At 44.3% G+C, this 21,251-nt stretch overlaps 31 non-coding genes across 31 annotated transcripts; 6 read left to right on the top strand and 25 right to left on the bottom strand.

The window, feature by feature from the left end:
* Nucleotides 1-251: 251 nt before the first annotated feature.
* Nucleotides 252-333, bottom strand: Trnas-gcu (transfer RNA serine (anticodon GCU)). The gene has a single exon. It is a non-coding gene; the product is annotated as a tRNA-Ser (tRNA).
* A 183-nt stretch (nucleotides 334-516) lies between these two features.
* On the top strand, nucleotides 517-589 carry Trnak-cuu (transfer RNA lysine (anticodon CUU)). Its single transcript has one exon. It is a non-coding gene; the product is annotated as a tRNA-Lys (tRNA).
* Nucleotides 590-3,712: 3,123 nt separating this feature from the next.
* Trnas-acu (transfer RNA serine (anticodon ACU)) lies at nucleotides 3,713-3,794 on the bottom strand. Its single transcript has one exon. It is a non-coding gene; the product is annotated as a tRNA-Ser (tRNA).
* Nucleotides 3,795-4,256: 462 nt separating this feature from the next.
* Nucleotides 4,257-4,328, bottom strand: Trnaq-uug (transfer RNA glutamine (anticodon UUG)). The gene has a single exon. It is a non-coding gene; the product is annotated as a tRNA-Gln (tRNA).
* Nucleotides 4,329-5,223: 895 nt separating this feature from the next.
* Trnak-cuu (transfer RNA lysine (anticodon CUU)) lies at nucleotides 5,224-5,296 on the top strand. The gene has a single exon. It is a non-coding gene; the product is annotated as a tRNA-Lys (tRNA).
* A 206-nt stretch (nucleotides 5,297-5,502) lies between these two features.
* On the bottom strand, nucleotides 5,503-5,574 carry Trnaq-uug (transfer RNA glutamine (anticodon UUG)). The gene has a single exon. It is a non-coding gene; the product is annotated as a tRNA-Gln (tRNA).
* A 552-nt stretch (nucleotides 5,575-6,126) lies between these two features.
* Trnaq-uug (transfer RNA glutamine (anticodon UUG)) lies at nucleotides 6,127-6,198 on the bottom strand. Its single transcript has one exon. It is a non-coding gene; the product is annotated as a tRNA-Gln (tRNA).
* Nucleotides 6,199-6,470: 272 nt separating this feature from the next.
* Nucleotides 6,471-6,543, top strand: Trnak-cuu (transfer RNA lysine (anticodon CUU)). Its single transcript has one exon. It is a non-coding gene; the product is annotated as a tRNA-Lys (tRNA).
* A 206-nt stretch (nucleotides 6,544-6,749) lies between these two features.
* Nucleotides 6,750-6,821, bottom strand: Trnaq-uug (transfer RNA glutamine (anticodon UUG)). The gene has a single exon. It is a non-coding gene; the product is annotated as a tRNA-Gln (tRNA).
* Nucleotides 6,822-7,373: 552 nt separating this feature from the next.
* Nucleotides 7,374-7,445, bottom strand: Trnaq-uug (transfer RNA glutamine (anticodon UUG)). Its single transcript has one exon. It is a non-coding gene; the product is annotated as a tRNA-Gln (tRNA).
* A 1,173-nt stretch (nucleotides 7,446-8,618) lies between these two features.
* On the bottom strand, nucleotides 8,619-8,690 carry Trnaq-uug (transfer RNA glutamine (anticodon UUG)). The gene has a single exon. It is a non-coding gene; the product is annotated as a tRNA-Gln (tRNA).
* Nucleotides 8,691-9,241: 551 nt separating this feature from the next.
* Trnaq-uug (transfer RNA glutamine (anticodon UUG)) lies at nucleotides 9,242-9,313 on the bottom strand. The gene has a single exon. It is a non-coding gene; the product is annotated as a tRNA-Gln (tRNA).
* Nucleotides 9,314-9,320: 7 nt separating this feature from the next.
* Trnat-ggu (transfer RNA threonine (anticodon GGU)) lies at nucleotides 9,321-9,402 on the bottom strand. Its single transcript has one exon. It is a non-coding gene; the product is annotated as a tRNA-Thr (tRNA).
* A 1,086-nt stretch (nucleotides 9,403-10,488) lies between these two features.
* Nucleotides 10,489-10,560, bottom strand: Trnaq-uug (transfer RNA glutamine (anticodon UUG)). Its single transcript has one exon. It is a non-coding gene; the product is annotated as a tRNA-Gln (tRNA).
* An 895-nt stretch (nucleotides 10,561-11,455) lies between these two features.
* Nucleotides 11,456-11,528, top strand: Trnak-cuu (transfer RNA lysine (anticodon CUU)). The gene has a single exon. It is a non-coding gene; the product is annotated as a tRNA-Lys (tRNA).
* Nucleotides 11,529-11,734: 206 nt separating this feature from the next.
* Trnaq-uug (transfer RNA glutamine (anticodon UUG)) lies at nucleotides 11,735-11,806 on the bottom strand. Its single transcript has one exon. It is a non-coding gene; the product is annotated as a tRNA-Gln (tRNA).
* Nucleotides 11,807-12,358: 552 nt separating this feature from the next.
* Nucleotides 12,359-12,430, bottom strand: Trnaq-uug (transfer RNA glutamine (anticodon UUG)). The gene has a single exon. It is a non-coding gene; the product is annotated as a tRNA-Gln (tRNA).
* Nucleotides 12,431-12,702: 272 nt separating this feature from the next.
* Trnak-cuu (transfer RNA lysine (anticodon CUU)) lies at nucleotides 12,703-12,775 on the top strand. Its single transcript has one exon. It is a non-coding gene; the product is annotated as a tRNA-Lys (tRNA).
* A 206-nt stretch (nucleotides 12,776-12,981) lies between these two features.
* Nucleotides 12,982-13,053, bottom strand: Trnaq-uug (transfer RNA glutamine (anticodon UUG)). The gene has a single exon. It is a non-coding gene; the product is annotated as a tRNA-Gln (tRNA).
* A 552-nt stretch (nucleotides 13,054-13,605) lies between these two features.
* Trnaq-uug (transfer RNA glutamine (anticodon UUG)) lies at nucleotides 13,606-13,677 on the bottom strand. The gene has a single exon. It is a non-coding gene; the product is annotated as a tRNA-Gln (tRNA).
* Nucleotides 13,678-14,850: 1,173 nt separating this feature from the next.
* On the bottom strand, nucleotides 14,851-14,922 carry Trnaq-uug (transfer RNA glutamine (anticodon UUG)). Its single transcript has one exon. It is a non-coding gene; the product is annotated as a tRNA-Gln (tRNA).
* Nucleotides 14,923-15,473: 551 nt separating this feature from the next.
* Trnaq-uug (transfer RNA glutamine (anticodon UUG)) lies at nucleotides 15,474-15,545 on the bottom strand. The gene has a single exon. It is a non-coding gene; the product is annotated as a tRNA-Gln (tRNA).
* A 7-nt stretch (nucleotides 15,546-15,552) lies between these two features.
* On the bottom strand, nucleotides 15,553-15,634 carry Trnat-ggu (transfer RNA threonine (anticodon GGU)). The gene has a single exon. It is a non-coding gene; the product is annotated as a tRNA-Thr (tRNA).
* Nucleotides 15,635-16,720: 1,086 nt separating this feature from the next.
* On the bottom strand, nucleotides 16,721-16,792 carry Trnaq-uug (transfer RNA glutamine (anticodon UUG)). Its single transcript has one exon. It is a non-coding gene; the product is annotated as a tRNA-Gln (tRNA).
* Nucleotides 16,793-17,343: 551 nt separating this feature from the next.
* Nucleotides 17,344-17,415, bottom strand: Trnaq-uug (transfer RNA glutamine (anticodon UUG)). The gene has a single exon. It is a non-coding gene; the product is annotated as a tRNA-Gln (tRNA).
* A 1,175-nt stretch (nucleotides 17,416-18,590) lies between these two features.
* On the bottom strand, nucleotides 18,591-18,662 carry Trnaq-uug (transfer RNA glutamine (anticodon UUG)). Its single transcript has one exon. It is a non-coding gene; the product is annotated as a tRNA-Gln (tRNA).
* Nucleotides 18,663-19,213: 551 nt separating this feature from the next.
* Trnaq-uug (transfer RNA glutamine (anticodon UUG)) lies at nucleotides 19,214-19,285 on the bottom strand. Its single transcript has one exon. It is a non-coding gene; the product is annotated as a tRNA-Gln (tRNA).
* A 551-nt stretch (nucleotides 19,286-19,836) lies between these two features.
* Nucleotides 19,837-19,908, bottom strand: Trnaq-uug (transfer RNA glutamine (anticodon UUG)). The gene has a single exon. It is a non-coding gene; the product is annotated as a tRNA-Gln (tRNA).
* Nucleotides 19,909-20,180: 272 nt separating this feature from the next.
* Trnak-cuu (transfer RNA lysine (anticodon CUU)) lies at nucleotides 20,181-20,253 on the top strand. Its single transcript has one exon. It is a non-coding gene; the product is annotated as a tRNA-Lys (tRNA).
* A 284-nt stretch (nucleotides 20,254-20,537) lies between these two features.
* On the bottom strand, nucleotides 20,538-20,619 carry Trnas-gcu (transfer RNA serine (anticodon GCU)). Its single transcript has one exon. It is a non-coding gene; the product is annotated as a tRNA-Ser (tRNA).
* A 462-nt stretch (nucleotides 20,620-21,081) lies between these two features.
* Trnaq-uug (transfer RNA glutamine (anticodon UUG)) lies at nucleotides 21,082-21,153 on the bottom strand. Its single transcript has one exon. It is a non-coding gene; the product is annotated as a tRNA-Gln (tRNA).
* Nucleotides 21,154-21,251: the final 98 nt, after the last annotated feature.

The following is a 21,251-nucleotide window of genomic DNA, read 5'->3' as shown; positions in this document are numbered from 1 at the left end:
GCCATGGAAATCACCAATTCTACTTTAAGCATGAGTTCCGCCATAAACCTGGCAAATGTTGAAGAAATGACTTGAAAGCATTCAAATATGGCTTAGTCAATTTTAAATAAATCAGCCTTTCCCTCACGTATTTTTTTAACAAAAGATTAAATCAGAATTCAAAAAGAAGGTCAGGTTCTACCAAGATTTGAACTCGGATCGCGGGATTCAAAGTCCAGAGTGCTAAACATTACACCATAGAACCGAATGTGCGACGAAGATGGGAATCGAACCCACGTGGGCAGAGTCCAATGGATTAGCAGTCCATCGCCTTAACCACTCGGCCACCTCGTCTGTTTCTGTACCACGTCTACTTTATGGAAAGCTAACATTGCTAAACCTGTTTCGACTCACGTAACCTTTTACCAGCCCAAACAGTAGGATTACGCGAGTGGCCCAATTTTAAGTAATCTTAGGTGTGGTCAATTGTTGCGTAAGTCCAAGACGGCTTTTTTGGAGGAACCTAATAACGAATTAGCCTGGCTAGCTGAGTTGGTAGAGCATGAGACTCTTAATCTCAGGGTCGTGGGTTCGAACCCCACGTTGGGCGTTTTCTGATACACTTTATATTACATTACGAACGCGCCGTGGAAATCACCAATTCTCCTCTAAGCATAAGTTCTGTCATAACCCTGGCAAATGTTGAAGAAATGACTTGAAAGCATTCAAATATGGCTTAGTCAATTTTAAATAAATCAGCCTTTCCCTCACGTATTTGTTAAACAAAAGATTAAAAAAGAATTCAAAAAGAAGGTCAGGTTCTACCGACATTTGAACTCGGATCGATGGATTCAAAGTCCAGAGTGCCAACCATTTCACCATAGAACTGCATATGCGACGAAGATGTAATTCGAAACCACGCGGGCAGAGCCCGAAGGATTAGCAGTCCATCGCCTTAACCACTCGGCCACCTCGTCTGTTTCTGTACCACGTCTACTTTATGGAAAGCTAACATTGCTGAACCTGTTTCGACTCACGTGACCTTTTACCAGCCCAAACAGTAGGATTACGTGAGTGGCCCAATTTTAAGTAATCTTAGGCGTGGTCAATTGTTGCGTAAGTCCAAGATGGCTTTAACGGCGGAATCTAATAACGAATCGGCCCGGCTAGCGCAGTCGGTACAGCATGAGACTCTTCATCGTAGGGTCGTGGGTTCGAACCCCACGTTGGGAGTTTTCTGATAAACTTTTAATTGCATTACGAACGTGCCGTGGAAATCACCAATTCTCCTCTAAGCATGAGTTCTGCCATAAACCTGGCAAACGTCGAAGAAATGACTTGAAAGCATTCAAATATGGCTTAGTCAATTTTAAATAAATCAGCATTTCCCTCACATATTTTTTAAACAAAAGATTAAATCAGAATCCAAAAAGAAGGTCAGGTTCTACCGAGATTTGAACTCGGATCGCTGGATTCAAAGTCCATAAACCAGGCAAATGTTGAAGAAATGACTTGAAAGCATTCAAATACGGGTTAGTCAATTTTAGATAAATCATCCCTTCCTCACGCATTTCTTAAACAAATGATTAAGTCAGAGTTCAAAATGAAAGTCAGGTTCTACCGAGATTTAAACTCGGATCGCTGGATTTAAAGTCCAGAGTGCTAACCATTACAGCATAGAACCGAATGTGCGAAGAAGATGGGATACAAACCCACGCAGGCACAGCCCAATGGGTTAGCAGTCCATTGCCTTAACCACTCGGCCACCTCGTCTGTTTCTGTACCACGTCCACTTTATGGAAAGCTAACATTGCTGAACCTGTTTCGACTCACGTAACCTTTTACCAGCCCAAACAGTAGGATTACGCGAGTGGCTCAATTTTAAGTAATCTTAGGTGTGGTCAATTGTTGCGTAAGTCCAAGACGGCTTTATTGGAGGAACCTAATAACGAATTAGCCTGGCTAGCTGAGTTGGTAGAGCATGAGACTCTTAATCTCAGGGTCGTGGTTTCGAACCCCACGTTGGGCGTTTTCTGATACACTTTAAATTACATTACGAACGCGCCGTGGAAATCACCAATTCTCCTCTAAGCATAAGTTCTGTCATAACCCTGGCAAATGTTGAAGAAATGACTTGAAAGCATTCAAATATGGCTTAGTCAATTTTAAATAAATCAGCCTTTCCCTCACGTATTTGTTAAACAAAAGATTAAAAAAGAATTCAAAAAGAAGGTCAGGTTCTACCGACATTTGAACTCGGATCGATGGATTCAAAGTCCAGAGTGCCAACCATTTCACCATAGAACTGCATATGCGACGAAGATGTGATTCGAAACCACGCGGGCAGAGCCCGAAGGATTAGCAGTCCATCGTCTTAACCACTCGGCCACCTCGTCTGTTTCTGTACCACGTCTACTTTATGGAAAGCTAACATTGCTGAACCTGTTTCGACTCACGTAACCTTTTACCAGCCCAAAGAGTAGGATTACGTGAGTGGCCCAATTTTAAGTAATCTTAGGCGTGGTCAATTGTTGCGTAAGTCCAAGACGGCTTTAACGGCGGAATCTAATGACGAATCGGCCCGGCTAGCGCAGTCGGTACAGCATGAGACTCTTCATCGTAGGGTCGTGGGTTCGAACCCCACGTTGGGAGTTTTCTGATACACTTTTAATTGCATTACGAACGCGCCGTGGAAATCACCAATTCTCCTCTAAGCATGAGTTCTGCCATAAACCTGGCAAACGTCGAAGAAATGACTTGAAAGCATTCAAATATGGCTTAGTCAATTTTAAATAAATCAGCCTTTCCCTCACATATTTTTTAAACAAAAGATTCAATCAGAATTCAAAAAGAAGGTCAGGTTCTACCGAGATTTGAACTCGGATCGCTGGATTCAAAGTCCATAAACCAGGCAAATGTTGAAGAAATGACTTGAAAGCATTCAAATACGGGTTAGTCAATTTTAGATAAATCATCCCTTCCTCACGCATTTCTTAAATAAATGATTAAGTCAGAGTTCAAAATGAAAGTCAGGTTCTACCGAGATTTAAACTCGGATCGCTGGATTCAAAGTCCAGAGTGCTAACCATTACAGCATAGAACCGAATGTGCGAAGAAGATGGGATTCGAACCCACGCAGGCACAGCCCAATGGGTTAGCAGTCCATTGCCTTAACCACTCGGCCACCTCGTCTGTTTCTGTACCACGTCCACTTTATGGAAAGCTAACATTGCTGAACCTGTTTCGACTCACGTAACCTTTTACCAGCCCAAACAGTAGGATTACGCGAGTGGCCCAATTTTAAGTAATTTTAGGTGTGGTCAATTGTTGCGTAAGTCCAAGACAACTTTAGTGGCGGCACCTAAAAACGAATCAACCCGACTAGCTCAGTCGGAAAAGCATGAGACTCTTAATCTCAGGGTCGTGGATTCGTGCCCCACGTTGGCCTTTTTCCGATAGACTTTGGATTGCATTACGAACGCGCCATGGAAATCACCAAGTCTCCTTCTAAGCATGAGTGGTGCCATAAACTTGGCAAAAGTTGAAGAAATGACTTGAAAGTATTCAAATATGGCTTAGTCAATTTTAGATAAATCATCCCTTCCTCACGTAACTCTCAAACAAATGATTAAATCAGAATTCAAAGAGAAGGTCAGGTTCTACCGAGATTTGAACTCGGATCGCTGGATTCAAAGTCCAGAGTGCTAAACATTACAGCATAGAACCGAATGTGCGAAGAAGATGGGATTCGAACCCACGCAGGCACAGCCCAATGGGTTAGTAGTCCATTGCCTTAACCACTCGGCCACCTCGTCTGTTTCGGTACCACGTCCACTTTATGGAAAGCTAACATTGCTGAACCTGTTTCGACTCACGTAACTTTTTACCAGCCCAAACAGTAGGATTACGCGAGTGGCCCAATTTTAAGTAATTTTAGGTGTGGTCAATTGTTGCGTAAGTCCAAGACAACTTTAGTGGCGGCACCTAAAAACGAATCAACCCGACTAGCTCAGTCGGAAAAGCATGAGACTCTTAATCTCAGGGTCGTGGGTTCGTGCCCCACGTTGGCCTTTTTCCGATAGACTTTGGATTGCATTACGAACGCGCCATGGAAATCACCAAGTCTCCTTCTAAGCATGAGTGGTGCCATAAACTTGGCAAAAGTTGAAGAAATGACTTGAAAGTATTCAAATATGGCTTAGTCAATTTTAGATAAATCATCCCTTCCTCACGTAACTCTCAAACAAATGATTAAATCAGAATTCAAAGAGAAGGTCAGGTTCTACCGAGATTTGAACTCGGATCGCTGGATTCAAAGTCCAGAGTGCTAAACATTACACCATAGAACCGGATGTGCTACGAAGATGGGATTCGAACCCACGCGGGCAGCGCCCAATGGACTAACAGTCCATCGCCTTAACCACTCGGTCACCTCGTCTGTTTCTGTACCACGTGTACCTTATGGAAAGCTGACATTGCTGAACCTGTTTTGACTTACGTAACCTTTTACCAGCCCAAACAGTAGGATTAAGCGAGTGGCCCAATTTTAGGTAATCTTAGGTGTGGTCAATTGTTGCGTAAGTCCAGGACGGCTTTAGTGGCGGCACCTAAAAACGAATCAACCCGGCTAGCTCAGTCGGAAAAGCATGAGACTCTTAATCTCAAGGTCGTGGGTTCGTGCCCCACTTTGGCCTTTTTCCGATAGACTTTGGATTGCATTACGAACGCGCCATGGAAATCACCAAGTCTCCTTCTAAGCATGAGTGGTGCCATAAACTTGGCAAAAGTTGAAGAAATGACTTGAAAGCATTCAAATATGGCTTAGTCAGTTTTAGATAAATCATCCCTTCCTCACGTAACTCTTAAACAAATGATTAAATCAGAGTTCAAAAAGAAAGTCAGGTTCTACCAAGATTTGAACTCGGATCGCTTGATTCAAAGTCCAGAGTGCTAACCATTACACCATAGAACCGAATGTGTGACGAAGATGGGATTCGAACCCACGCGGGCAGCGCCCAATGGACTAGCAGTCCATCGCCTTAACCACTGGGTCACCTCGTCTGTTTCTCTACCACGTGTACCTTATGGAAAGCTAACATTGCTGAACCTGTTTCGACTCACGTAACCTTTTACTAGCCCAAACAGTAGGAGTACGCGAGCGACCCAATTTTAAGTAATTTTAGGTGTGGTCAATTGTTGCGTAAGTGCAAGACGGCTTTAGTGGCGGCACCTAAAAACGAATCAACCCGGCTAGCTCAGTCGGTAAAGCATGAGACTCTTAATCTCAGGGTCGTGGGTCCGAGCCCCACGTTGGGCTTTTTCTGATAGACTTTGGATTGCATTACGAACGCGCCATGGAAATCACCAAGTCTCCTTCTAAGCATGAGTGGTGCCATAAACTTGGCAAAAGTTGAAGAAATGACTTGAAAGTATTCAAATATGGCTTAGTCAATTTTAGATAAATCATCCCTTCCTCACGTAACTCTTAAACAAATGATTAAATCAGAGTTCAAAAAGAAAGTCAGGTTCTACCGAGATTTGAACTCGGATCGCTGGATTCAAAGTCCAGAGTGCTAACCATTACACCATAGAACCGAATGTGCGACGAAGATGGGATTCGAACCCACGCGGGCAGCACCCAATGGACTAGCAGTCCATCGTCTTAACCACTCGGTCACCTCGTCTGTTTCTGTACCACGTGTACCTTATGGAAAGCTAACATTGCTGAACCTGCTTTGACTCACGTAACCTTTGACTAGCCCAAACAGTAGGATTACGCGAGTGGCGCAATTTTAAGTAATCTTAGGTGTGGTCAAATTGCAGCATAAGTCCAAAACGGCTTTAATGGCGGAATCTTATATCGTATCAGCCCAGCTAGCCCAGTCAGTAGAGTATGAGACTCTTAATCTCAAGGTCGTGTGTTTGTGCCCCACGTTGGCCTTTTTCCGATAGACTTTGGATTGCATTACGAACGCGCCATGGAAATCACCAAGTCTCCTTCTAAGCATGAGTGGTGCCAAAAACTGGGCAAATGTTGAAGAAATGACTTGAAAACTTTCAAGTATGGCTTAGTCAATTTTAGATAAATCATCCCTTCCTCACCTAACTCTTAAACAAATGATTAAATCAGAGTTCAAAAAGAAAGTCAGGTTCTACCGAGATTTGAACTCGGATCGCTTGATTCAAAGTCCAGAGTGCTAACCATTACACCATAGAACCGAATGTGTGACGAAGATGGGATTCGAACCCACGCGGGCAGCGCCCAATGGACTAGCAGTCCATCGCCTTAACCACTGGGTCACCTCGTCTGTTTCTCTACCACGTGTACCTTATGGAAAGCTAACATTGCTGAACCTGTTTCGACTCACGTAACCTTTTACTAGCCCAAACAGTAGGAGTACGCGAGCGACCCAATTTTAAGTAATTTTAGGTGTGGTCAATTGTTGCGTAAGTGCAAGACGGCTTTAGTGGCGGCACCTAAAAACGAATCAACCCGGCTAGCTCAGTCGGTAAAGCATGAGACTCTTAATCTCAGGGTCGTGGGTCCGAGCCCCACGTTGGGCTTTTTCTGATAGACTTTGGATTGCATTACGAACGCGCCATGAAAATTACCAAGTCTCCTTCTAAGCATGAGTGGTGCCATAAACTTGGCAAAAGTTGAAGAAATGACTTGAAAGTATTCAAATATGGCTTAGTCAATTTTAGATAAATCATCCCTTCCTCACGTAACTCTTAAACAAATGATTAAATCAGAGTTCAAAAAGAAAGTCAGGTTCTACCGAGATTTGAACTCGGATCGCTGGATTCAAAGTCCAGAGTGCTAACCATTACACCATAGAACCGAATGTGCGACGAAGATGGGATTCGAACCCACGCGGGCAGCACCCAATGGACTAGCAGTCCATCGTCTTAACCACTCTGTCACCTCGTCTGTTTCTGTACCACGTGTACCTTATGGAAAGCTAACATTGCTGAACCTGCTTTGACTCACGTAACCTTTGACTAGCCCAAACAGTAGGATTACGCGAGTGGCGCAATTTTAAGTAATCTTAGGTGTGGTCAAATTGCAGCATAAGTCCAAAACGGCTTTAATGGCGGAATCTAATATCGTATCAGCCCAGCTAGCCCAGTCAGTAGAGTATGAGACTCTTAATCTCAGGGTCGTGGGTTCGTGCCCCACGTTGGCCATTTTCCGATAGACTTTGGATTGCATTACGAACGCGCCATGGAAATCACCAAGTCTCCTTCTAAGCATGAGTGGTGCCAAAAACTTGGCAAATGTTGAAGAAATGACTTGAAAGCCTTCAAGTATGGCTTAGTCAACTTTATATAAATCATCCCTTCCTCACGTATTTCTTAAACAAATGTTTAAATCAGAGTTCAGAAAGAAGGTCAGGTTCTACCGAGATTTGAACTCGGATCGCTGGATTCAAAGTCCAGAGTGCTAACCATTACACCATAGAACCGAATGTGCGACGAAGATGGGATTCAAACCCACGCAGGCAGCGCCCGATGGACTAGCAGTCCATCGCCTAAACCACTCGGTCACCTTGTCTGTTTCTGTACCACGTGTACCTTATGGAAAGCTAACATTGCTGAACCTGTTTTCACTCACGTAACCTTTTACCAGCCCAAACAGTAGGATTACGCGAGTGGCCCAATTTTAAGTAATCTTAGGTGTGGTCAATTGTTGCGTAAGTCCAAGACGGCTTTAGTGGCGGCACCTAAAAACGAATCAAACCGGCTAGCTCAGTCGGAAAAGCATGAGACTCTTAATCTCAGGGTCGTGGGTTCGTGCCCCACGTTGGCCTTTTTCCGATAGACTTTGGATTGCATTACGAACGCGCCATGGAAATCACCAAGTCTCCTTCTAAGCATGAGTGGTGCCAAAAACTTGGCAAAAGTTGAAGAAATGACTTGAAAGCATTCAAATATGGCTTAGTCAATTTCAGATAAATCATCCCTTCCTCACGTAACTCTTAAACAAATGATTAAACCAGAGTTCAAAAAGAAAGTCAGGTTCTACCGAGATTTGAATTCGGATCGCTGGATTCAAAGTCCAGAGTGCTAACAATTTCACCATAGAACCGAATGTGCGACGAAGATGGGATTCGAACCCACGCAGGCAGCGCACAATGGATTAGCAGTCCATCGCCTTAACAACTCGGCCACCTCGTCTGTTTGTGTACGACGTCTACTCTATGGAAATCTAACATTGCTGAACCTGTTTCGACTCACGTAACCTTTTACTAGCCCAAACAGTAGGATTACGCGAGTGGCGCAATTTTAAGTAATCTTAGATCTGGTCAATTGTTGCATAAGTCCAAGACGTCTTTAATGGCGGAACCTTTTATCGTATCAGCCCAGCTAGCCCAGTCAGTAGAGCATGAGACTCTTAATCTCAGGGTCGTGGTTTCGAGCCCCTCGTTGGGCGTTTTCTGATACACTTTTATTTGCATTACGAACGCGCCTTGGAAATCACCAATTCTCCTCTAAGCATGAGTTCTGCCATAAACCTGGCAAATGTTGAAGAAATGACTTGAAAGCTTTCAAGTATGGCTTAGTCAATTTTAGATAAATCATCCTTTCCTCACGTATTTCTTAAACAAATGTTTAAATCAGAGTTCAGAAAGAAAGTCAGGTTCTACCGAGATTTGAACTCGGATCGCTGGATTCAAAGTCCAGAGTGCTAACCATTACACCATAGAACCGAATGTGCGACAAAGATGGGATTCGAACCCACGCTGGCAGCGCCCAATGGACTAGCAGTCCATCGCCTTAACCACTCGGTCACCTCGTCTGTTTCTGTACCACGTGTACCTCATGGAAAGCTAACATTGCTAAACCTGTTTTGACTCACGTAACCTTTTACCAACCCAAACAGTAGGATTACGCGAGTGGCCCAATTTTAAGTAATCTTAGGTGTGGTCAATTGTTGCGTAAGTCCAAGACAACTTTAGTGGCGGCACCTAAAAACGAATCAACCCGACTAGCTCAGTCGGAAAAGCATGAGACTCTTAATCTCAGGGTCGTGGGTTCGTGCCCCACGTTGGCCTTTTTCCGATAGACTTTGGATTGCATTACGAACGCGCCATGGAAATCACCAAGTCTCCTTCTAAGCATGAGTGGTGCCCAAAACTTGGCAAATGTTGAAGAAATGACTTGAAAGCTTTCAAGTATGGCTTAGTCAATTTTATATAAATCATCCCTTCCTCACGTATTTCTTAAACAAATGTTTAAATCAGAGTTCAGAAAGAAAGTCAGGTTCTACCGAGATTTGAACTCGGATCGCTGGATTCAAAGTCCAGAGTGCTAACCATTACACCATAGAACCGAATGTGCGACAAAGATGGGATTCAAACCCACGCGGGCAGCGCCCAATGGACTACCAGTCCATCGCCTAAACCACTCGGTCACCTTGTCTGTTTCTGTACCACGTGTACCTTATGGAAAGCTAACATTGCTGAACCTGTTTTCACTCACGTAACCTTTTACCAGCCCAAACAGTAGGATTACGCGAGTGGCCCAATTTTAAGTAATCTTAGGTGTGGTCAATTGTTGCGTAAGTCCAAGACGGCTTTAGTGGCGGCACCTAAAAACGAATCAACCCGGCCAGCTCAGTCGGAAAAGCATGAGACTCTTAATCTCAGGGTCGTGGGTTCGTGCCCCACGTTGGCCTTTTTCCGATAGACTTTGGATTGCATTACGAACGCGCCATGGAAATCACCAAGTCTCCTTCTAAGCATGAGTGGTGCCAAAAACTTGGCAAAAGTTGAAGAAATGACTTGAAAGCATTCAAATATGGCTTAGTCAATTTTAGATAAATCATCCCTTCCTCACGTAACTCTTAAACAAATGATTAAACCAGAGTTCAAAAAGAAAGTCAGGTTCTACCGAGATTTGAATTCGGATCGCTGGATTCAAAGTCCAGAGTGCTAACAATTTCACCATAGAACCCGAATGTGCGACGAAGATGGGATTCGAACCCACGCAGGCAGCGCACAATGGACTAGCAGTCCATCGCCTTAACCACTGGTTCACCTCGTCTGTTTCTGTACCACGTGTACCTTATGGAAAGCTAACATTGCTGAACCTGTTTCGACTCACGTAACCTTTTACCAGCCCAAACAGTAGGATTACGCGAGTGGCCCAATTTTAAGTAATTTTAGGTGTGGTCAATTGTTGCGTAAGTCCAAGACAACTTTAGTGGCGGCACCTAAAAACGAATCAACCCGACTAGCTCAGTCGGAAAAGCATGAGACTCTTAATCTCAGGGTCGTGGGTTCGTGCCCCACGTTGGCCTTTTTCCGATAGACTTTGGATTGCATTACGAACGCGCCATGGAAATCACCAAGTCTCCTTCTAAGCATGAGTGGTGCCATAAACTTGGCAAAAGTTGAAGAAATGACTTGAAAGTATTCAAATATGGCTTAGTCAATTTTAGATAAATCATCCCTTCCTCACGTAACTCTCAAACAAATGATTAAATCAGAATTCAAAGAGAAGGTCAGGTTCTACCGAGATTTGAACTCGGATCGCTGGATTCAAAGTCCAGAGTGCTAAACATTACACCATAGAACCGGATGTGCTACGAAGATGGGATTCGAACCCACGCGGGCAGCGCCCAATGGACTAACAGTCCATCGCCTTAACCACTCGGTCACCTCGTCTGTTTCTGTACCACGTGTACCTTATGGAAAGCTGACATTGCTGAACCTGTTTTGACTTACGTAACCTTTTACCAGCCCAAACAGTAGGATTAAGCGAGTGGCCCAATTTTAGGTAATCTTAGGTGTGGTCAATTGTTGCGTAAGTCCAGGACGGCTTTAGTGGCGGCACCTAAAAACGAATCAACCCGGCTAGCTCAGTCGGAAAAGCATGAGACTCTTAATCTCAAGGTCGTGGGTTCGTGCCCCACTTTGGCCTTTTTCCGATAGACTTTGGATTGCATTACGAACGCGCCATGGAAATCACCAAGTCTCCTTCTAAGCATGAGTGGTGCCATAAACTTGGCAAAAGTTGAAGAAATGACTTGAAAGCATTCAAATATGGCTTAGTCAGTTTTAGATAAATCATCCCTTCCTCACGTAACTCTTAAACAAATGATTAAATCAGAGTTCAAAAAGAAAGTCAGGTTCTACCAAGATTTGAACTCGGATCGCTTGATTCAAAGTCCAGAGTGCTAACCATTACACCATAGAACCGAATGTGTGACGAAGATGGGATTCGAACCCACGCGGGCAGCGCCCAATGGACTAGCAGTCCATCGCCTTAACCACTGGGTCACCTCGTCTGTTTCTCTACCACGTGTACCTTATGGAAAGCTAACATTGCTGAACCTGTTTCGACTCACGTAACCTTTTACTAGCCCAAACAGTAGGAGTACGCGAGCGACCCAATTTTAAGTAATTTTAGGTGTGGTCAATTGTTGCGTAAGTGCAAGACGGCTTTAGTGGCGGCACCTAAAAACGAATCAACCCGGCTAGCTCAGTCGGTAAAGCATGAGACTCTTAATCTCAGGGTCGTGGGTCCGAGCCCCACGTTGGGCTTTTTCTGATAGACTTTGGATTGCATTACGAACGCGCCATGGAAATCACCAAGTCTCCTTCTAAGCATGAGTGGTGCCATAAACTTGGCAAAAGTTGAAGAAATGACTTGAAAGTATTCAAATATGGCTTAGTCAATTTTAGATAAATCATCCCTTCCTCACGTAACTCTTAAACAAATGATTAAATCAGAGTTCAAAAAGAAAGTCAGGTTCTACCGAGATTTGAACTCGGATCGCTGGATTCAAAGTCCAGAGTGCTAACCATTACACCATAGAACCGAATGTGCGACGAAGATGGGATTCGAACCCACGCGGGCAGCACCCAATGGACTAGCAGTCCATCGTCTTAACCACTCGGTCACCTCGTCTGTTTCTGTACCACGTGTACCTTATGGAAAGCTAACATTGCTGAACCTGCTTTGACTCACGTAACCTTTGACTAGCCCAAACAGTAGGATTACGCGAGTGGCGCAATTTTAAGTAATCTTAGGTGTGGTCAAATTGCAGCATAAGTCCAAAACGGCTTTAATGGCGGAATCTTATATCGTATCAGCCCAGCTAGCCCAGTCAGTAGAGTATGAGACTCTTAATCTCAAGGTCGTGTGTTTGTGCCCCACGTTGGCCTTTTTCCGATAGACTTTGGATTGCATTACGAACGCGCCATGGAAATCACCAAGTCTCCTTCTAAGCATGAGTGGTGCCAAAAACTGGGCAAATGTTGAAGAAATGACTTGAAAACTTTCAAGTATGGCTTAGTCAATTTTAGATAAATCATCCCTTCCTCACCTAACTCTTAAACAAATGATTAAATCAGAGTTCAAAAAGAAAGTCAGGTTCTACCGAGATTTGAACTCGGATCGCTTGATTCAAAGTCCAGAGTGCTAACCATTACACCATAGAACCGAATGTGTGACGAAGATGGGATTCGAACCCACGCGGGCAGCGCCCAATGGACTAGCAGTCCATCGCCTTAACCACTGGGTCACCTCGTCTGTTTCTCTACCACGTGTACCTTATGGAAAGCTAACATTGCTGAACCTGTTTCGACTCACGTAACCTTTTACTAGCCCAAACAGTAGGAGTACGCGAGCGACCCAATTTTAAGTAATTTTAGGTGTGGTCAATTGTTGCGTAAGTGCAAGACGGCTTTAGTGGCGGCACCTAAAAACGAATCAACCCGGCTAGCTCAGTCGGTAAAGCATGAGACTCTTAATCTCAGGGTCGTGGGTCCGAGCCCCACGTTGGGCTTTTTCTGATAGACTTTGGATTGCATTACGAACGCGCCATGAAAATTACCAAGTCTCCTTCTAAGCATGAGTGGTGCCATAAACTTGGCAAAAGTTGAAGAAATGACTTGAAAGTATTCAAATATGGCTTAGTCAATTTTAGATAAATCATCCCTTCCTCACGTAACTCTTAAACAAATGATTAAATCAGAGTTCAAAAAGAAAGTCAGGTTCTACCGAGATTTGAACTCGGATCGCTGGATTCAAAGTCCAGAGTGCTAACCATTACACCATAGAACCGAATGTGCGACGAAGATGGGATTCGAACCCACGCGGGCAGCACCCAATGGACTAGCAGTCCATCGTCTTAACCACTCTGTCACCTCGTCTGTTTCTGTACCACGTGTACCTTATGGAAAGCTAACATTGCTGAACCTGCTTTGACTCACGTAACCTTTGACTAGCCCAAACAGTAGGATTACGCGAGTGGCGCAATTTTAAGTAATCTTAGGTGTGGTCAAATTGCAGCATAAGTCCAAAACGGCTTTAATGGCGGAATCTAATATCGTATCAGCCCAGCTAGCCCAGTCAGTAGAGTATGAGACTCTTAATCTCAGGGTCGTGGGTTCGTGCCCCACGTTGGCCATTTTCCGATAGACTTTGGATTGCATTACGAACGCGCCATGGAAATCACCAAGTCTCCTTCTAAGCATGAGTGGTGCCAAAAACTTGGCAAATGTTGAAGAAATGACTTGAAAGCCTTCAAGTATGGCTTAGTCAACTTTATATAAATCATCCCTTCCTCACGTATTTCTTAAACAAATGTTTAAATCAGAGTTCAGAAAGAAGGTCAGGTTCTACCGAGATTTGAACTCGGATCGCTGGATTCAAAGTCCAGAGTGCTAACCATTACACCATAGAACCGAATGTGCGACGAAGATGGGATTCAAACCCACGCAGGCAGCGCCCGATGGACTAGCAGTCCATCGCCTAAACCACTCGGTCACCTTGTCTGTTTCTGTACCACGTGTACCTTATGGAAAGCTAACATTGCTGAACCTGTTTTCACTCACGTAACCTTTTACCAGCCCAAACAGTAGGATTACGCGAGTGGCCCAATTTTAAGTAATCTTAGGTGTGGTCAATTGTTGCGTAAGTCCAAGACGGCTTTAGTGGCGGCACCTAAAAACGAATCAAACCGGCTAGCTCAGTCGGAAAAGCATGAGACTCTTAATCTCAGGGTCGTGGGTTCGTGCCCCACGTTGGCCTTTTTCCGATAGACTTTGGATTGCATTACGAACGCGCCATGGAAATCACCAAGTCTCCTTCTAAGCATGAGTGGTGCCAAAAACTTGGCAAAAGTTGAAGAAATGACTTGAAAGCATTCAAATATGGCTTAGTCAATTTCAGATAAATCATCCCTTCCTCACGTAACTCTTAAACAAATGATTAAACCAGAGTTCAAAAAGAAAGTCAGGTTCTACCGAGATTTGAATTCGGATCGCTGGATTCAAAGTCCAGAGTGCTAACAATTTCACCATAGAACCGAATGTGCGACGAAGATGGGATTCGAACCCACGCAGGCAGCGCACAATGGATTAGCAGTCCATCGCCTTAACAACTCGGCCACCTCGTCTGTTTGTGTACGACGTCTACTCTATGGAAATCTAACATTGCTGAACCTGTTTCGACTCACGTAACCTTTTACTAGCCCAAACAGTAGGATTACGCGAGTGGCGCAATTTTAAGTAATCTTAGATCTGGTCAATTGTTGCATAAGTCCAAGACGTCTTTAATGGCGGAACCTTTTATCGTATCAGCCCAGCTAGCCCAGTCAGTAGAGCATGAGACTCTTAATCTCAGGGTCGTGGTTTCGAGCCCCTCGTTGGGCGTTTTCTGATACACTTTTATTTGCATTACGAACGCGCCTTGGAAATCACCAATTCTCCTCTAAGCATGAGTTCTGCCATAAACCTGGCAAATGTTGAAGAAATGACTTGAAAGCTTTCAAGTATGGCTTAGTCAATTTTAGATAAATCATCCTTTCCTCACGTATTTCTTAAACAAATGTTTAAATCAGAGTTCAGAAAGAAAGTCAGGTTCTACCGAGATTTGAACTCGGATCGCTGGATTCAAAGTCCAGAGTGCTAACCATTACACCATAGAACCGAATGTGCGACAAAGATGGGATTCGAACCCACGCTGGCAGCGCCCAATGGACTAGCAGTCCATCGCCTTAACCACTCGGTCACCTCGTCTGTTTCTGTACCACGTGTACCTCATGGAAAGCTAACATTGCTAAACCTGTTTTGACTCACGTAACCTTTTACCAACCCAAACAGTAGGATTACGCGAGTGGCCCAATTTTAAGTAATCTTAGGTGTGGTCAATTGTTGCGTAAGTCCAAGACAACTTTAGTGGCGGCACCTAAAAACGAATCAACCCGACTAGCTCAGTCGGAAAAGCATGAGACTCTTAATCTCAGGGTCGTGGGTTCGTGCCCCACGTTGGCCTTTTTCCGATAGACTTTGGATTGCATTACGAACGCGCCATGGAAATCACCAAGTCTCCTTCTAAGCATGAGTGGTGCCCAAAACTTGGCAAATGTTGAAGAAATGACTTGAAAGCTTTCAAGTATGGCTTAGTCAATTTTATATAAATCATCCCTTCCTCACGTATTTCTTAAACAAATGTTTAAATCAGAGTTCAGAAAGAAAGTCAGGTTCTACCGAGATTTGAACTCGGATCGCTGGATTCAAAGTCCAGAGTGCTAACCATTACACCATAGAACCGAATGTGCGACAAAGATGGGATTCAAACCCACGCGGGCAGCGCCCAATGGACTACCAGTCCATCGCCTAAACCACTCGGTCACCTTGTCTGTTTCTGTACCACGTGTACCTTATGGAAAGCTAACATTGCTGAACCTGTTTTCACTCACGTAACCTTTTACCAGCCCAAACAGTAGGATTACGCGAGTGGCCCAATTTTAAGTAATCTTAGGTGTGGTCAATTGTTGCGTAAGTCCAAGACGGCTTTAGTGGCGGCACCTAAAAACGAATCAACCCGGCCAGCTCAGTCGGAAAAGCATGAGACTCTTAATCTCAGGGTCGTGGGTTCGTGCCCCACGTTGGCCTTTTTCCGATAGACTTTGGATTGCATTACGAACGCGCCATGGAAATCACCAAGTCTCCTTCTAAGCATGAGTGGTGCCAAAAACTTGGCAAAAGTTGAAGAAATGACTTGAAAGCATTCAAATATGGCTTAGTCAATTTTAGATAAATCATCCCTTCCTCACGTAACTCTTAAACAAATGATTAAACCAGAGTTCAAAAAGAAAGTCAGGTTCTACCGAGATTTGAATTCGGATCGCTGGATTCAAAGTCCAGAGTGCTAACAATTTCACCATAGAACCCGAATGTGCGACGAAGATGGGATTCGAACCCACGCAGGCAGCGCACAATGGACTAGCAGTCCATCGCCTTAACCACTGGTTCACCTCGTCTGTTTCTGTACCACGTGTACCTTATGGAAAGCTAACATTGCTGAACCTGTTTCGACTCACGTAACCTTTTACCAGCCCAAACAGTAGGATTAAGCGAGTGGCCCAATTTTAGGTAATCTTAGGTGTGGTCAATTGTTGCGTAAGTCCAAGACGGCTTTAGTGGCGGCACCTAAAAACGAATCAACCCGGCTAGCTCAGTCGGAAAAGCATGAGACTCTTAATCTCAGGGTCGTGGGTTCGTGCCCCACTTTGGCCTTTTTCCGATAGACTTTGGATTGCATTACGAACGCGCCATGGAAATCACCAAGTCTCCTTCTAAGCATGAGTGGTGCCATAAACTTGGCAAAAGTTATAGAAATGACTCGAAAGCATTCAAATATGGCTTAGTCAGTTTTAGATAAATCATCCCTTCCTCACGTAACTCTTAAACAAATGATTAAATCAGAGTTCAAAAAAAAAGTCAGGTTCTACCGAGATTTGAACTCGGATCGCTGGATTCAAAGTCCAGAGTGCTAACCATTACACCATAGAACCGAATGTGCGACAAAGATGGGATTCGAACCCACGCTGGCAGCGCCCAATGGACTAGCAGTCCATCGCCTTAACCACTCGGTCACCTCGTCTGTTTCTGTACCACGTGTACCTCATGGAAAGCTAACATTGCTAAACCTGTTTTGACTCACGTAACCTTTTACCAACCCAAACAGTAGGATTACGCGAGTGGCCCAATTTTAAGTAATCTTAAGTGTGGTCAATTGTTGCGTAAGTCCAAGACAACTTTAGTGGCGGCACCTAAAAACGAATCAACCCGACTAGCTCAGTCGGAAAAGCATGAGACTCTTAATCTCAGGGTCGTGGGTTCGTGCCCCACGTTGGCCTTTTTCCGATAGACTTTGGATTGCGTTACGAACGCGCCATGGAAATCACCAAGTCTCCTTCTAAGCATGAGTGGTGCCCAAAACTTGGCAAATGTTGAAGAAATGACTTGAAAGCTTTCAAGTATGGCTTAGTCAATTTTATATAAATCATCCCTTCCTCACGTATTTCTTAAACAAATGTTTAAATCAGAGTTCAGAAAGAAAGTCAGGTTCTACCGAGATTTGAACTCGGATCGCTGGATTCAAAGTCCAGAGTGCTAACCATTACACCATAGAACCGAATGTGCGACAAAGATGGGATTCAAACCCACGCGGGCAGCGCCCAATGGACTAGCAGTCCATCGCCTAAACCACTCGGTCACCTTGTCTGTTTCTGTACCACGTGTACCTTATGGAAAGCTAACATTGCTGAACCTGTTTTCACTCACGTAACCTTTTACCAGCCCAAACAGTAGGATTACGCGAGTGGCCCAATTTTAAGTAATCTTAGGTGTGGTCAATTGTTGCGTAAGTCCAAGACGGCTTTAGTGGCGGCACCTAAAAACGAATCAACCCGGCTAGCTCAGTCGGAAAAGCATGAGACTCTTAATCTCAGGGTCGTGGGTTCGTGCCCCACGTTGGCCTTTTTCCGATAGACTTTGGATTGCATTACGAACGCGCCATGGAAATCACCAAGTCTCCTTCTAAGCATGAGTGGTGCCAAAAACTTGGCAAAAGTTGAAGAAATGACTTGAAAGCATTCAAATATGGCTTAGTCAATTTTAGATAAATCATCCCTTCCTCACGTAACTCTTAAACAAATGATTAAACCAGAGTTCAAAAAGAAAGTCAGGTTCTACCGAGATTTGAATTCGGATCGCTGGATTCAAAGTCCAGAGTGCTAACAATTTCACCATAGAACCCGAATGTGCGACGAAGATGGGATTCGAACCCACGCAGGCAGCGCACAATGGACTAGCAGTCCATCGCCTTAACCACTGGTTCACCTCGTCTGTTTCTGTACCACGTGTACCTTATGGAAAGCTAACATTGCTGAACCTGTTTCGACTCACGTAACCTTTTACCAGCCCAAACAGTAGGATTAAGCGAGTGGCCCAATTTTAGGTAATCTTAGGTGTGGTCAATTGTTGCGTAAGTCCAAGACGGCTTTAGTGGCGGCACCTAAAAACGAATCAACCCGGCTAGCTCAGTCGGAAAAGCATGAGACTCTTAATCTCAGGGTCGTGGGTTCGTGCCCCACTTTGGCCTTTTTCCGATAGACTTTGGATTGCATTACGAACGCGCCATGGAAATCACCAAGTCTCCTTCTAAGCATGAGTGGTGCCATAAACTTGGCAAAAGTTATAGAAATGACTCGAAAGCATTCAAATATGGCTTAGTCAGTTTTAGATAAATCATCCCTTCCTCACGTAACTCTTAAACAAATGATTAAATCAGAGTTCAAAAAGAAAGTCAGGTTCTACCGAGATTTGAACTCGGATCGCTGGATTCAAAGTCCAGAGTGCTAACCATTACACCATAGAACCGAATGTGCGACAAAGATGGGATTTGAACCCACGCTGGCAGCGCCCAATGGACTAGCAGTCCATCGCCTTAACCACTCGGTCACCTCGTCTGTTTCTGTACCACGTGTACCTCATGGAAAGCTAACATTGCTAAACCTGTTTTGACTCACGTAACCTTTTACCAACCCAAACAGTAGGATTACGCGAGTGGCCCAATTTTAAGTAATCTTAGGTGTGGTCAATTGTTGCGTAAGTCCAAGACAACTTTAGTGGCGGCACCTAAAAACGAATCAACCCGACTAGCTCAGTCGGAAAAGCATGAGACTCTTAATCTCAGGGTCGTGGGTTCGTGCCCCACGTTGGCCTTTTTCCGATAGACTTTGGATTGCATTACGAACGCGCCATGGAAATCACCAAGTCTCCTTCTAAGCATGAGTGGTGCCCAAAACTTGGCAAATGTTGAAGAAATGACTTGAAAGCTTTCAAGTATGGCTTAGTCAATTTTATATAAATCATCCCTTCCTCACGTATTTCTTAAACAAATGTTTAAATCAGAGTTCAGAAAGAAAGTCAGGTTCTACCGAGATTTGAACTCGGATCACTGGATTCAAAGTCCAGAGTGCTAACCATTACACCATAGAACCGAATGTGCGACAAAGATGGGATTCGAACCCACGCGGGCAGCGCCCAATGGACTAGCAGTCCATCGCCTAAACCACTCGGTCACCTTGTCTGTTTCTGTACCACGTGTACCTTATGGAAAGCTAACATTGCTGAACCTGTTTCGACTCACGTAACCTTTTACCAGCCCAAACAGTAGGATTAAGCGAGTGGCCCAATTTCAGGTAATCTTAGGTGTGGTCAATTTTTGCGTAAGTCCAAGACGGCTTTAGTGGCGGCACCTAAAAACGAATCAACTCGGCTAGCTCAGTCGGAAAAGCATGAGACTCTTAATCTCAGGGTCGTGGGTTCGTGCCCCACTTTGGCCTTTTTCCGATAGACTTTGGATTGCATTACGAACGCGCCATGGAAATCACCAAGTCTCCTTCTAAGCATGAGTGGTGCCATAAACTTGGCAAAAGTTAAAGAAATGACTCGAAAGCATTCAAATATGGCTTAGTCAGTTTTAGATAAATCATCCCTTCCTCACGTAACTCCTAAACAAATGATTAAATCAGAGTTCAAAAAGAAAGTCAGGTTCTACCGAGATTTGAACTCGGATCGCTTGATTCAAAGTCCAGAGTGCTAACCATTACACCATAGAACCGAATGTGCGACGAAGATGGGATTCGAACCCACGCGGGCAGCGCCCAATGGACTAGCAGTCCATCGCCTTAACCACTGGGTCACCTCGTCCGTTTCTCTACCACGTGTACCTTATGGAAAGCTAACATTGCTGAACCTGTTTCGACTCACGTAACCTTTTACTAGCCCAAACAGTAGGATTACGCGAGTGGCGCAATTTTAAGTAATCTTAGATCTGGTCAATTGTTGCATAAGCCCAAGACGTCTTTAATGGCGGAACCTTTTATCGTATCAGCCCAGCTAGCCCAGTCAGTAGAGTATGAGACTCTTAATCTCAGGGTCGTGGGTTCGAGCCCCACGTTGGGCGTTTTCTGATAGACTTTGGATTGCATTACAAACGCGCCGTGTAAATCACCAATTCTCCTTTAAGCATGAGTTCCGCCATAAACCTGGAAAATTTTGAAGAAATGACTTGAAAGCATTCAAATATGGCTTAGTCAACTTTAGATAAATTATCCCTTCCTCACGCATTTCTTAAATAAATGATTAAGCCAGATTTCACAATGAAAGTCAGGTTCTACCGATATTTGAACTCGGATCGCTGGATTCAAAGTTCAGAGTGCTAACCAATACAGCATAGAACCGAATGTACGACGAAGATGGGATTCGAACCCACGCGGGAACAGCCCAATGGATTAGCAGTCCATCGCCTTAACCACTCGGCCACCTCGTCTGTTTCTGTACCACGTCTACTTTATGGAAAGCTAACATTGCTGAACCTGTTTCGACTCACGTGACATTTTACCAGCCCAAACAGTAGGAGTACGCGAGTGACACAATTTTAAGTAATTTTAGGTGTGGTCAATTGTTGCGTAAGTCCAAGACGGCTTTAGTGGCGGCACCTAAAAACGAATCAACCCGGCTAGCTCAGTCGGTAAAGCATGAGACTCTTAATCTCAGGGTCGTGGGGCCGAGCCCCACGTTGGGCTTTTTCCGATAGACTTTGGATTGCATTACGAACGCGCCATGGAAATCACCAAGTCTCCTTCTAAGCATGAGTGGTGCCATAAACTTGGCAAAAGTTGAAGAAATGACTTGAAAGTATTCAAATATGGCTTAGTCAATTTTAGATAAATCATCCCTTCATCACGTAACTCTTAAACAAATGATTAAATCAGAGTTCAAAAAGAAAGTCAGGTTCTACCGAGATTTGAACTCGGATCGCTGGATTCAAAGTCCAGAGTGCTAACCATTACACCATAGAACAGAATGTGCGACGAAGATGGGATTCGAACCCACGCGGGCAGCACCCAATGGACTAGCAGTCCATCGTCTTAACCACTCGGCCACCTCGTCTGTTTCTGT

This window comes from Hydractinia symbiolongicarpus, chromosome 14, assembly GCF_029227915.1.
Source record: "Hydractinia symbiolongicarpus strain clone_291-10 chromosome 14, HSymV2.1, whole genome shotgun sequence".
Taxonomy (NCBI): domain Eukaryota; kingdom Metazoa; phylum Cnidaria; class Hydrozoa; order Anthoathecata; family Hydractiniidae; genus Hydractinia; species Hydractinia symbiolongicarpus.
This window is presented reverse-complemented; position numbering and strand designations above follow the sequence as displayed.